Source organism: Arachis ipaensis, chromosome B09 (assembly GCF_000816755.2).
Source record: "Arachis ipaensis cultivar K30076 chromosome B09, Araip1.1, whole genome shotgun sequence".
NCBI lineage: Eukaryota > Viridiplantae > Streptophyta > Magnoliopsida > Fabales > Fabaceae > Arachis > Arachis ipaensis.
Window position 1 is genome coordinate 112108794 of NC_029793.2, and position 12625 is coordinate 112121418.

Sequence of the window (12625 nt, forward strand, 5' to 3'; positions counted from 1 at the left end):
CAAAGGATAAAGTGAGATGCCAAAACTATTCAGGATTGCAGTTGTGAATCCCACTATAAGAAGAGAAATGAGCTTAATCGAACTCTCATTCTCATGCAAATTCACATCCTAAGGTTATATTAGTTTTGGTTGCTTGAGGACAAGCAACAGTTCAAGTTTGGTGTTGTGATGCGTGAGCATCTTTCATATCTTTTCCTAGTGAATTTGCATCTAAATTGTTGAATTTAATAAAGAATTAATTATCTTTTAGCCAATATAGATGCTACTTTGAGTCTTTTACAATTTTGTTTATTTTAGGTAGCATTCGGCCGGATTTGATGGAGTTTCTGCAGCACAAGAATCAAAGGAGGTGGTAGCGAGGAGCGACGCGTACACGTGACTGACGCGTACGCGTGAATTTGGAGCTTTCCATGGCAACGCGCGCGCGTGACTGATGCGTACGCGTGATTTGAAGATTTGCTCAGCGACGCGTACGCGTGACACGCGAAAAAAACCATCAACGCGTACGCGTGACTGACGCGTACGCGTGACATGCGCCACGTGCAGAAAACGCAGAAAAATGTTGGGGGCGATTTCTGGGCTGTTTTAACTCAGTTTTCAGCCCAAAAAACACAGAAGCTGCAGAATGGACAAAACATGTGGTCCCCACCCATCAACTGAAGACTTGTTAATTAATTTAAATTTAAATTCAAATCTTAAATTAGGAAAAGATATTATTTTTATTTTTAATTTTAAAAATTAGATTTTAAATTTATTAGGATTAGTTATAAAAGGAATGCCAACAGGGTGATTCCAACACAACATTATTCCCATTTACAATTTACAATCCCTATTTTCTACTCTGAACCATTAGCAACTAATCCTCCATTGTTAAGGTTAGGAGCTGTGTCTATTGTATGGATTGATAATATTATTTTTCTATTTTAGTTCATGTTTTGATTTATATTTCAATAATTGTTTTCGTTCTTTAATTTATAAATTTGGGTGGAACGGAAGTATGACCCATGTTCTAATTGAGTTCTTGTATAACTTGGAAAAGCTCTTTACTTGAATAATAGCTTGAAAATATATTATCCTGAATTTCTAATTGTTTGTATTTAACGGGATACGTGACATATAATCCCTTTATTTTTGGATAATTAGGATTCTTGTGGCATATAAACTAGAATTTGATCATCACCCTCTAATTGGAATTGATTGACCAAGGAATTGGCAGTTGATGAATTTTAGAGGAGACTAGGAAGGTCTAAGGAATTAGGGTCTAGTCACAAATAGTTTGCCATGAATTATATCTTACATGATTAAAAATTAGTTAATAAGAAAAGTCAATCCAGAAAATAGATAACTCTGAAGCCTTAACTGTTTTTCCATATATATTTCACAACTCATCTGCTGCTTGCTTTCTGAAATTCTTAATTTACTGTTTAATGCTTTTTTTTTTACCAAAACACTCTTTTCTGTTTGTCTAACTAATCCTATCAAACACTATTGTTGCTTAATCCATCAATCCTCGTGGGATCAACCCTTACTCACGTAAGGTATTACTTGGTACGACCCGGTGCACTTGCCGGTAAGTTAGTGGGTTACAAATACCGCACCAGATACTTGGCATTTAAAGTTTCATGGATAATATTCTTTCCAAGACCATTGAACAATTTAGCCACAGCCTTGCTATCACCTAACCAATTGATGATTATCCCCTTTTAACCAAGAAATCAGCATCTTTCTCTGTGTTAATAAGGTAATCAAGGACTGCAGTGTAATCAGTGATGTAGAACTCATCAGGATAGTAGCATTGTTCCAAAGCCACCATATTCCTCAACCAAATTTCAGTTTTATCCTCTAATTCAATCTGTGGAATTTCAAGAATGTGACCTGAAAATTTCAAGTCAAGTAAGCATAGACTCCTTTTGTTTGTTACCTTAAACTTCACTCCTTCTTCATGTAACTGGATTGCACTCTTCAGGAATGGCAGAGTGTCCTTCTTCCTTGAAAGTGAACTTATAGATTGTTTCAAAAAAAAAAATCAATTTCAACTGCACAGCAAAATAGACATAGGAAAATGGAAAACAAACTTAATTTATCCTAACCTAACTCATCGAGTATCTTGCACAAGTGTGGAACAACCTATCTGGATTCTCTCTTGTACCAGACTTCTTGATTGTTGTCTTCAACCCACAAAAGCATGTCTGGTCCTTGATCTTCCTCCTCCGTTGCATGGAAGAGTTGGAACTATGGCTACCGATAGACTGAGACGGCATGTCACCACTGCAGCTTCCACTCATTATAACAGCGACTCAACAAACATGCAAGGTTATCAATTACGAGAATCACGCCCATTTATGCTTCAGATTGGGGTTAGGTTAGGGTTGTAACATTAGGACTAATTTGAACTAAATAAGCAAACATATCTTATCAGCATTAACGGTAGCCATGCTGGAGTATGCCACGCTGGCACTTAACGTTCCAGCTCAGCAAACGTTAGACACCTCAACAACTGAGATGACGAAAGGACGAACTCGATCAACGTGAGTAACTTTCAGGGATGCTTTTGATTAATTTTATCTTTCGAGGATGAAAATAGAAATTGGGTATCTTTCAGGGACGATTTTGACTATTAACTCGGATTTTTTCTATGGGTTGATGATGTAGAAGAAGAAGAGGAATATAAAGGAAGACTGGATGCAACTGCAAATGACAATGAGCAAGTGAGAGTTAATTTAGCTTGGAGGATTGGAAAATTGAAAGTTGAAGTGAGGAGTCAAAAATGTATAATACAATTCTTAGGCATACTGGTCTTTTTCAGTGTAGTTGTTGTATTAGTTATAACTTTAAAATTCCGACAATGTTGTATATAATGTGTTAATGGATGAATGAAAGTAAGATAGAGTTACTTTTTTTTCTTAAGTAATGTGTCCTATTTTGATAGAGTAATTACCATAAAAAACAATTACAAATCATCTAACATCATAATAGCAGAATGCATAATGCATAACTACAAATCACTGATAATCATGATTGAGTAGCAAACATTAAAAGAACAAAAGAAGTGCAACACAAAAGAAATCAAGTCTGGCAATATAAAAATTTGGCCTATTGTCCTAAACAAAACAACTATCTAGTAACTGTCTTTCACAAAACAAAGAAGTATTGTCCTAAACACCCTGATGAAAAAAGTAGCATTGCATCAAACATCAATTGTTCTTTTTCTTTAGTGCTTTGAAATCGGGAGTTGGAATAAACTTCAAAAAACTGGCCAATCTTGAAGATGTTGCTACACTGGCTCCATCCATTGGATCCACACCAATGGATTGAGGTGGTGGTGAGCTTCTCCTTTTGGTGGGTAACTTCTCTGGCCTTGATGGTGTAGGTGCAGCAGCTACTGCTATGTCCTAAAACAAAAAAACAGTTCAATCCATGAGTCCAGTGCACACAAATATATATTTTATGTTGTGACAAAAACAAGTGTATTACCTGTGATCCTTCATAGTTTGGTTGTGATAGCTCAATCTCCACAGGAGGAGAATTATCAACGATTGCAGCAGTAGGAGGATTATCAATAGGTGCAACAGTAGTAGTAGGTTTGAGGGCCAGCCCCAAAAGCAGAAGGAATGGCATTGAATTTGGGTTTATCTGCAGCAGCCTTTGCAGACAGCTACTTCATCCAGTCTCTTCTTTGAGTACCCTCTCTTAGTATGCCCTTTTACTCCACAATACCTACATGTGAAGGTCTTCAGATGTCTTTTCAAACTTTCACTTGGTTTTGCTTTCTTGTTACCACCGTTACCTTCATCAGCATCTTTTCTCCTTTTCTTTGTTAGAACTCCTGGCCTCCTCCTAATGTTAAGGGATTGTGGTTGACTGTAAACAGATTTCTCCCACAATGATTGGCCTGGAAGAGGGTTAATGTGATGGGCATAAGTCTTGTTGTATGACTCCATAGTACACAAGTGGCGACAAAAGTCTTCCGGTCTTTTGTTCACTGTGCAAGGGCAGCACAAGCATGAACACAAGGGATGCCTATAGTTAGTTACACAAATGCAGAGTGGGATAATCATCAAAGTAATGAATACATAAATATTGATAATTAAGTAAAAGAGATTGACAAAAGTCACCAGTTAACATCCAAAATTGGCAAGTACATAGTCTTTTTTTAAGATCCACCACCACAGTTAAGTCAACATGAAGAACTTCTTTGCCCTTATTAGTAGACCTTCTATATGTTCCAACAGCCTGAGATCTTGTAATTCTCCTAGGTAAGAACTGAGGTTTGGACTTCATTTTCGATTTGCCTTTGCCTTTTGGTGTGGAGCATGCCTTGGTAGTCTCTCTCAGTTTGGTATTCAAGTTTGGGTTGGGCTTTTGAATGGACTTTTGAGTCAATTTGGGTTTGGAGATGAATGTTGGGTTGGGCTTTGACTTAGGCTTGGGTTTTAGGTTAGATTTGGGCTCCAAAATGGATTTGACATGAGTCTTAGTAGGATTTGGATTAGGGATTGTGTTAGCATCAATGGGATTTGGAATAGGATCAGGGTTAGTTTCAGGAGGGTTTGGAATAGGATTGTTTATAAGGCTTGGGTTTGCATTTGTATCACTATGGTTTGGGTTGGAAAATGAAACAGACTCTGGATTCAGTTCTGTATTTGGGTTCAAGGTGTTACCATCAGCTTTAGGACCTCATTTGTGTTCTTCTTGCTCACCAAGTCTCCCTCACCAGGATATTCATGAGTATCATCAAGCCATATCACAACTTCCTTCCCTGCTAGCAACTCTAGTATGGACACCCCATACTCAAAGTACAAATCAATAACTCTATCATTCTTTCGTTCAGCAAAGCACATGTCTCTTAACTCATCGTCACTTGTAAAAGCTCTTAGTCCACCATCTAAGCTCCTCCCCGTAGGCAACCACCAGCACTGAAGTATGTTGTCATACCCAAGCTCCTTGTAGTAGTTCTGTATCCTCATCTAAATCTCCTAAGTAAGTTTTGTTGTTTAGTGAGTACACTAGTATTTCATCATCATTTTTTTTTAAATATTCCCCCATGATGGAATATGATGTCCATCAAAGTCTCTATTTGCTTTATGTGGAAAAATAAATTGAAGAATCAAACAATCAGATTCACACATACAATAACAAACCATGACATTCAACCGCAAACAAAATACCATAAATACCCATCAACCAACCCAAAATAAGATTGCATTAAAAACAGAAAATGGAAAAATTTTTTCTACTACCCACAAAACCCTAGCAGATAACGAAAAACTTTAAACTTTCATCAACCAAAATCAAATTTTCACCCAACAGAGACAATGATGCATAACTTTAACTTGAAAAGCATTATTTTTTTTCTAGTTCAGACCTACCTTCGTGTGTTCGCGATGAACTTCTCCTTCCATCAGCGACAACGATTGCACACAACTATCACAGTGGCAGTGAACTCCACAAAGCCGAGCATTTTCACCCTTCAAACCCTATACAATTGCCCGGACTCATGATTTCATGGCACGTAGTTTTGGTGTTCAGAAGAAGAAGAGGAAGATGAAGTGATCACAGAGGTTAGGTTATTTGGATTTTGACTCTCAACATCTCTCAAACGACGTCATTCCATCCATCTCTCAACATACCCAGCGTGGCATCTCAGCGCCATGTCACTATCGGTGGCAGTCAATTTGGCCGGAGATGTAGAGAGGGATGACTGTAGTGCAATTTTAACAAAGTCGGGGATATAAACAGTGCAATTGGTAAGTCATGAACTAAATCGGTGCAAATGGTAAATCTTAGGACCACTTTATGGTTTAACTCGGCAAACAGAGGTTCCAATTTCATTCCCCTCTTCTCTTCTCTCACTCACCCAGCCTTTAATTCACTCACTCACCCAGCCTCTAATTCACTCACTCACCATCCGCAGTACCTCTGTCTGTCGTGATAGAGCTGCTGGCAAACCACCATTACCACAACACCATCTCCCTCCCTATTCTCTCCCTCTTCTCTTACTTTTTCACACTCACTTTTTCTATCTCAACTCTTGACTATCAACATATCCCAATCACTATCATTCTCTTCAAAATCACAAAAAAAAAATGGAGATCAGATCAAAGAATAGAATATGAATCACTTCAAATTAAAACCCTAATTTTTCTAATTTAAAATAATAATTTTTCAAATTTCAATTAAACCTAAATTTTAGAATGATTTCATGATGGGCATCCCTAAATTTCTTAGATCCTCGAATTGCATAGAATACTAATTTGATTCCAATGGCAATGGGAGGAAAAGATGATGAAGAGTCGGTGCTAGGAGAAGAAAAAGAGGACAGTGGACCCGAGAGAAAGAGAAGATAAAGACACGATATTTGGATGAGAAAAGAACTTAGCACTGAAGAAGCTGTGGCTGCAAAAATAGAGGACTCAGTGCTGCTACCTCTTGAAGCTAGAAAAATTTTCGAAGAAAAAGAGGAGAGGAGATGACAGAGCTTACAGAGAAAAATAAAAAAGCCGCCATTGATGCACAGAAGATAGAGAAGAACAGCAGGGAACAGAGATAGATATTAGTAAGGAGAGAAGAGAAAGGAGAAAATCACAAAGATGAAGAAGATGGAAGGGAGAGAACCAGAGAAAGCATGATAGAAGAGAAGGAATTGGAGAATGGGCAAGTGAGAGAAGAAAAGAGGGGGGGGGAGACGAAATTGGAACATCCGTTTGCCACATTACTCTTTCTAGTTAACCTTGAACGTTGTAGTTAACGTTTGTGCATTTTTGCCAAAATTTTAAATTTTTGAGGGTATTTTTGTTAATAATAAAATTTGGGTGTATTTTTGACAGCAACAAAATATTTTAAATGCATTTTTTGTGGTTTTTCTTTTATTTTATATTTTAATTATTTATTATAAATTAAAGTTTAGATGTGTAGAGGAGTTTCGTCTAAAGGCTTCAACACTCTTATTAAGAATCTTACTCGTTGCTATGACAACTATTTTTGTATTTTTCTTGAGACTCACATTTCAGAGAATAGAGTTAAAACTATTATCAAGAAGCTTGGTTATGACTAGGAGTGGAAACAGGCAAGGAGGCTTGCCAAGGGCCTACAACCTGATCTGTCTGGCCTGTTATAAAATAGTTTCAGGTCCAAGCTGATTTAAAAGGCTAATTCTATTAATAAGTTAGGTCTAAGCTCACAAAATAGTTTAATAGGCCTGTCATACTTACTTGAACTTATTAAAATATAAATAAATATAAAAATAATTTTTTATAATTGAAATAGTTTTTAAAAATTTTAAATTTATTATATTTTATTATAAATATTTTTTATATTTTAAATATTTTAAAAGTTCAGATATTATTATAAGGATAATATTTTTTTAAAAGAAAATTAATTTTTTAAATATTTTTTATTTTTTATTTTGATAAAAGATTATATATTTTAGACCTTTTATCAGGCTTCAAATCAAGTCAGATTTAATAACAGATCAGATTTAGTACTTAAAATAAAATCTATAACAGATTACATGCCAGTTAAATACATAATATTCCTAGCCTATTAAAGGTGAAGTCTGGCCTGTTTTTACCCTAATTAGAGCTCATGGTGTATTAATGAAGCTGAATATTTTTCAGGAGGGATATGGTGCTTGTTGTGGATGAAAAATTTGTGGACTGTCAATTCAATTATCATCCACAAATAATTTATTCATCTGAAAGTCCAATGAAAAAAAATATTATCCATAATTTTTTATACCAATCTATGGCATTCCACAAGTGAGTAACATATTGGAGCTTTGGAGAGGACTAGAAGAAATAACTGAAAGAATGAATGGACCTTGGTGTATAGGAAGAGATTTTAAGTTCATTCTCACCCAAAGTGATATAGGAAGTTCTTCTAACCTTTCTTATGATACTAATAATTGTATTCATTGTATTAATATATGCGAGCTTAATAATCTTGATTTTACTGTCCCCTTTTACCTGGCAACGGAAAAATATAAAGAGAATATTAGATCACTTTTTTAGTAATCTAAAATTCTCTACACATTTTTCAGATGTGGAGATGAAATATCTTTCAAAAATAAAATCTGATTACTTGCCTATCCTTTTTGATTTTCAAATGAACAATAGAAATAAGGACTGAAATCTTTTAAATTCGTAGTCCTGTGGACCTTTCATGAGGACTACAATAGCATGGTGGAACAAAGCTGGAACAAGAATAGTGAATTTATGTAGAATATTTAAAGTAGAAAAATTGAAAAAAGCATTGGATTTCAAGTTGGAGGGGTGAGCTGAGACTTGACGCGAGTACAATAATCAATGATATTCATGATCACCAAACAATGCATTTTGAACAATTTCTAGCTTAATGTAGATGTCATTGTTTCAATTAGGATTAGAGTTTTGAACAAAAGAATTAATTGGGAGTTAGGATTTGCCTTGAAATGAATACACCGAAAGAAATTCTAATTTTAAATCAACTTTGAACTAAAAATTTAAACTTTAAACACTAAAATTTGAAGATTGGAAACAAAACGTAATTGACAAACATATACAGACAAAAAATATGCAATATAATATGATGTATAACATAACTAATAGATAAGATTGGATGTAGAATGTGGAGAACTGTTATGGAGCACATATGCATCTCGTATAGCGTAGAACCAGAGTTAAACCCCAAAATGGTCTCTGAGATTGGCGTTTTGCACTAAAATCGTCTCTGAGATTCCAATTGCACCAATTACGTCCCTGAAATTGAAAAAAATGCACCATAGTAGTCCCTGGCCCATTTTCCATTAACGACGTGATGACATAGCATGATGACGTGGACTGTAAGTGACACGTGTCACTTCATGATTTGGCCACGTGTAATGGTAGAATGATGTGGTGACCAGTGACACGTGGCATACTGACGTGGATAGTTGTGCCACGTGTCACAATGTTATTTGGCCACGTGTCCGGTTGTGCCACGTGTCGCAACAGTATTCGTCCACGTGTTATCCATTATGCCATCGTTGTATATGCACCAAATTAGTCCCTCACTTTACATTAAGTGACTCATTTTAGTCCCTGAAATTGAATGTCGTGCACCAAACTAGTCCCTTCACTAATTTTTTCACTTTTTTTTAAATTTAAAATTTTAATATCTTGGATACACTAATTTCAATTCTATTTTTTCATATATCGTTTAAATACAAGTGCTTTTATAAAAAATTTTAAGATTTTAGTTTTAATTATATAATTTTTTTAATAATTTAACATTGGTAAATTTTGTAATATATAAGTATGTTATTATAAAAAAATAATTATATGATTGATTAGACATATTTTTTTCATAAAAAAACATGTGTTTTTAACAAGAAATTAATAATTAAAATAAATATTTTTTTCTTATGAAATACACGTTTTCGTTATGTATAAATGAGTTAGATTGAAGGCACTTCAACCACCCTCACTACCACCTTTGACCTCTGCAGTTTAGACGAAAGAGGTCGGAGATGGTAATGAGGAAAGCTTGAAATGCCTTCACATCAACTCCAAGACGGCGGCTATTAGAGGTATCCGCAAGAAAAAAAATATTTTATAAAAGTACTGAAAGAGGTTAGAGATGGTAGTGAAGGTGCTTGAAAAGCCTTCACGTCAACTCCAAGTCGGCGATTAGGGTATTCGCAAGAGAAAAAATATTTTATAAAAACACTTTTATTTGAAGAACATGTGAAAAAATAGAATTGAAATTAATGTATTCAAAAATATTGAGAATTTTGAATTTATAGAAAAAATGAGAAAAAATTGGTGAAGGGACTAGTTTGGTGCACGACATTCAATTTCAGGGACTAAAATGAGTCACTTAAGGCAAAGTGAGGGACTAATTTGGTGCATATACAACGATGACATAATGGATGACACATGGACGAATACTGTTGCGACACGTGGCACAACCGAACACGTGGCCAAATAACATTGTGACATGTGGCACAACTATCCACGTCAGCATGCCACGTGTCACTGGTCACCACGTCCCCCTACCATTACACGTGGCCAAATCATGAAGTGACACGTGTCACTTACAGTCCACGTCATCATGCCATGTCATCACGTCTTTAATGAAAAACGGGTCAAGGACTACTATGGTGCATTTTTTTCAATCTCAGGGACGTAATTGGTGCAATTGGAATCTCAGGGACAATTCTAGTACAAAACGCCAATCTCAGGGACCATTTTGGGGTTTAACTCCGTAGAACCACCACATGAATGCTATGCTTCAGCACTCTGGTGAAAGATATATTAGAATTTCATTATTGAAAATCCACTTTTATAATAATAGTATAGGATTTATAGTATTGGTATAGAATAGGATAGAATTTTTTGTTTTATTTCAATGTTCTGAAACTAGACTGAATCAATTAGAACAAAAGCCATTGTGAAAATCGGCTTGGGTGATTAATAAAATTTTTTAGGGTTAAGTACTGAAATCGTCCCTAAGGTCTAGGGTGAAAATTAAAATCGTCTCCGACCTTTTTTTTGTTATTAAAATCATCCCCAACGTTACAAAACGTTATAAAATCGTCCTTTTTACTTTAATTTCATTTTCTTGACCAAATTACCCTTAAAATTAATAAAATTAAAATTTAAAAAAAAAACCCTATTTTCTTGACCAAATTACCCTTAAAATTAATTAAAAAAAATAAAAATAAAAACCCAACCTCCCAAAACCCCATCCTGTCTCCGTGTCTCTCCCTCTCTTCCCTTTCATCTCCTTCTTCCTACCCCTCTTCGGAACCCTCCCTCCCAACTACAACCCCAATTTTTCCTCTCTCTCTTTCCGCCACCGTATCATCTCCGTCCCACCTCCTTCTCCACCTTCTTCTCCCTTTCCATCACCAATCTCAACCCTTCCTCCATTAACGTTGGCCTCACCCTCCTTATCTCCTTCTCCACCTTCTTCTCCCTTTCCATCACCGACCTCAATCCTTACCCCTTGACGACAACCATGTCCTCTGACTCTTCTTCGGTGCCGACTCCTTCTCCGTCGCGCTCTTTCTCTCGCAGCGCCGGTATGCGTTCTTCCTCTCACAGCGTCACGTCTCCGTTCTGCCTTCTTGCCGTATCGCTCCTCCTTCCAGATTCAAATCTATTCTTCTTCCTGTTCTGCTTCTCTGATTCTCTGTTTTTCTTCCTGGAGCTCACCACTTTCCATGGGGATCGATGCGGGTAGGAGGAGTGAGGTCAGTTGTGAGAGGTTGGAAAGGTGGAGAGCAGATGGTGGTGGGATCGATAGAAGCGTCTTCGAGTTTGTCGTCTTCAGCCTCGAATCCCTCTTCTTTTTGTTCTTCCTTTTTTTTATTTTTTTCTGAAGAACATAAACTGATAAATATCATTTTTTTAAAAATTTTTTTAATTTCTGTTGCTGTTGAATTTGGATCTGAAGTTGCAGTTGATGATTGCTGAATTGTTGTTAAATTTAAAATTTTTGTTGATTTATTTTGTGGATGTTGTTGTTGATGTTGTTCATTTTGTTGTTGCTATTGCTAAATGTGTGTTAATGTTGCTGAATTTATTGGTTAATTTGTTGTTGCTGTTGCTGAATTTAGTTTGTGGGTGGGTGATAGTGATTTAGAGAGAAGGAAAGTGTGATAGTTATGGAGGCAGTGGTGATGGCCATGAGAAAAAGAAGAGGGAGAGGAAGAGAGTTGCCTAAGGATGATGAAGATGATGCAGAAGTTATGGACAAAAAGTGATAAGGATGATGAAGATAATGCAGAACATGATGTGTAGGTGTGATAGTGAGGGAGTTACGGGAGGGGAGGGGGGAGAGTTTGTTTTAATTTTTTAATATTATTTTTATTTATTTTTATTACTAATGAAGGGTAATATGGTAAAAAAAATAAAATTGAAGTGAAAAATGACAATTTTATAACATTTTGTAATGTTGAGGATGATTTTAATAACAAAAAAAGGTCGGAGACGATTTTGATTTTCACCCAAAACCTTAGGGATAATTTCAGTACTTAACCCAATTTTTTAAGTCTCAAACTATTATCAAACTAAAAAATTGGCTAGAAAATGATTAGTCTGATTTTGTGAATCCCCTTATGACATCATTTTAGTGTAGAAAAAGAAAAAAGATAATGTAAATAGCAGATCAAAGAGGTAAAATATAATGCAACTACAAGAAGATCCAAGTAGCAATGCATAGATACAGAACAGATGAGCACAGAAAAAGAGTAGTTGAGAGCTTCAAAGATAACTATCACCAGAATAGTAATAAATCTGCTAAAATAAAGGATAAACTTGAGAAGAAACTCAACAAGAAGGTGCTTCTTATCTCTCTTGAGCTCAAGAGAGACAAACATAATAATAGAAATGACAAAGAGAACAAACCAAGGTAGAGTGATATACAATAAAAAAAAGCAAAGAAAAAGAAAAATGAAAAGAAATTGGTTTGTTTTCAAATTTTCATTTACAGTAAGTAATGATCCTCCTACTAATATTATGGTAGCGCTTATTTTTAGAGGCGGATATTGTAAGACTGAGATATTGGAATTTAGTATTATATTTGGTGACCAGAAGTTGAATTATAAAATTTTAGTTTTTTTCAGTATATTCAAAAAGTAGAAGCACAAGAATTAAATTTTTGG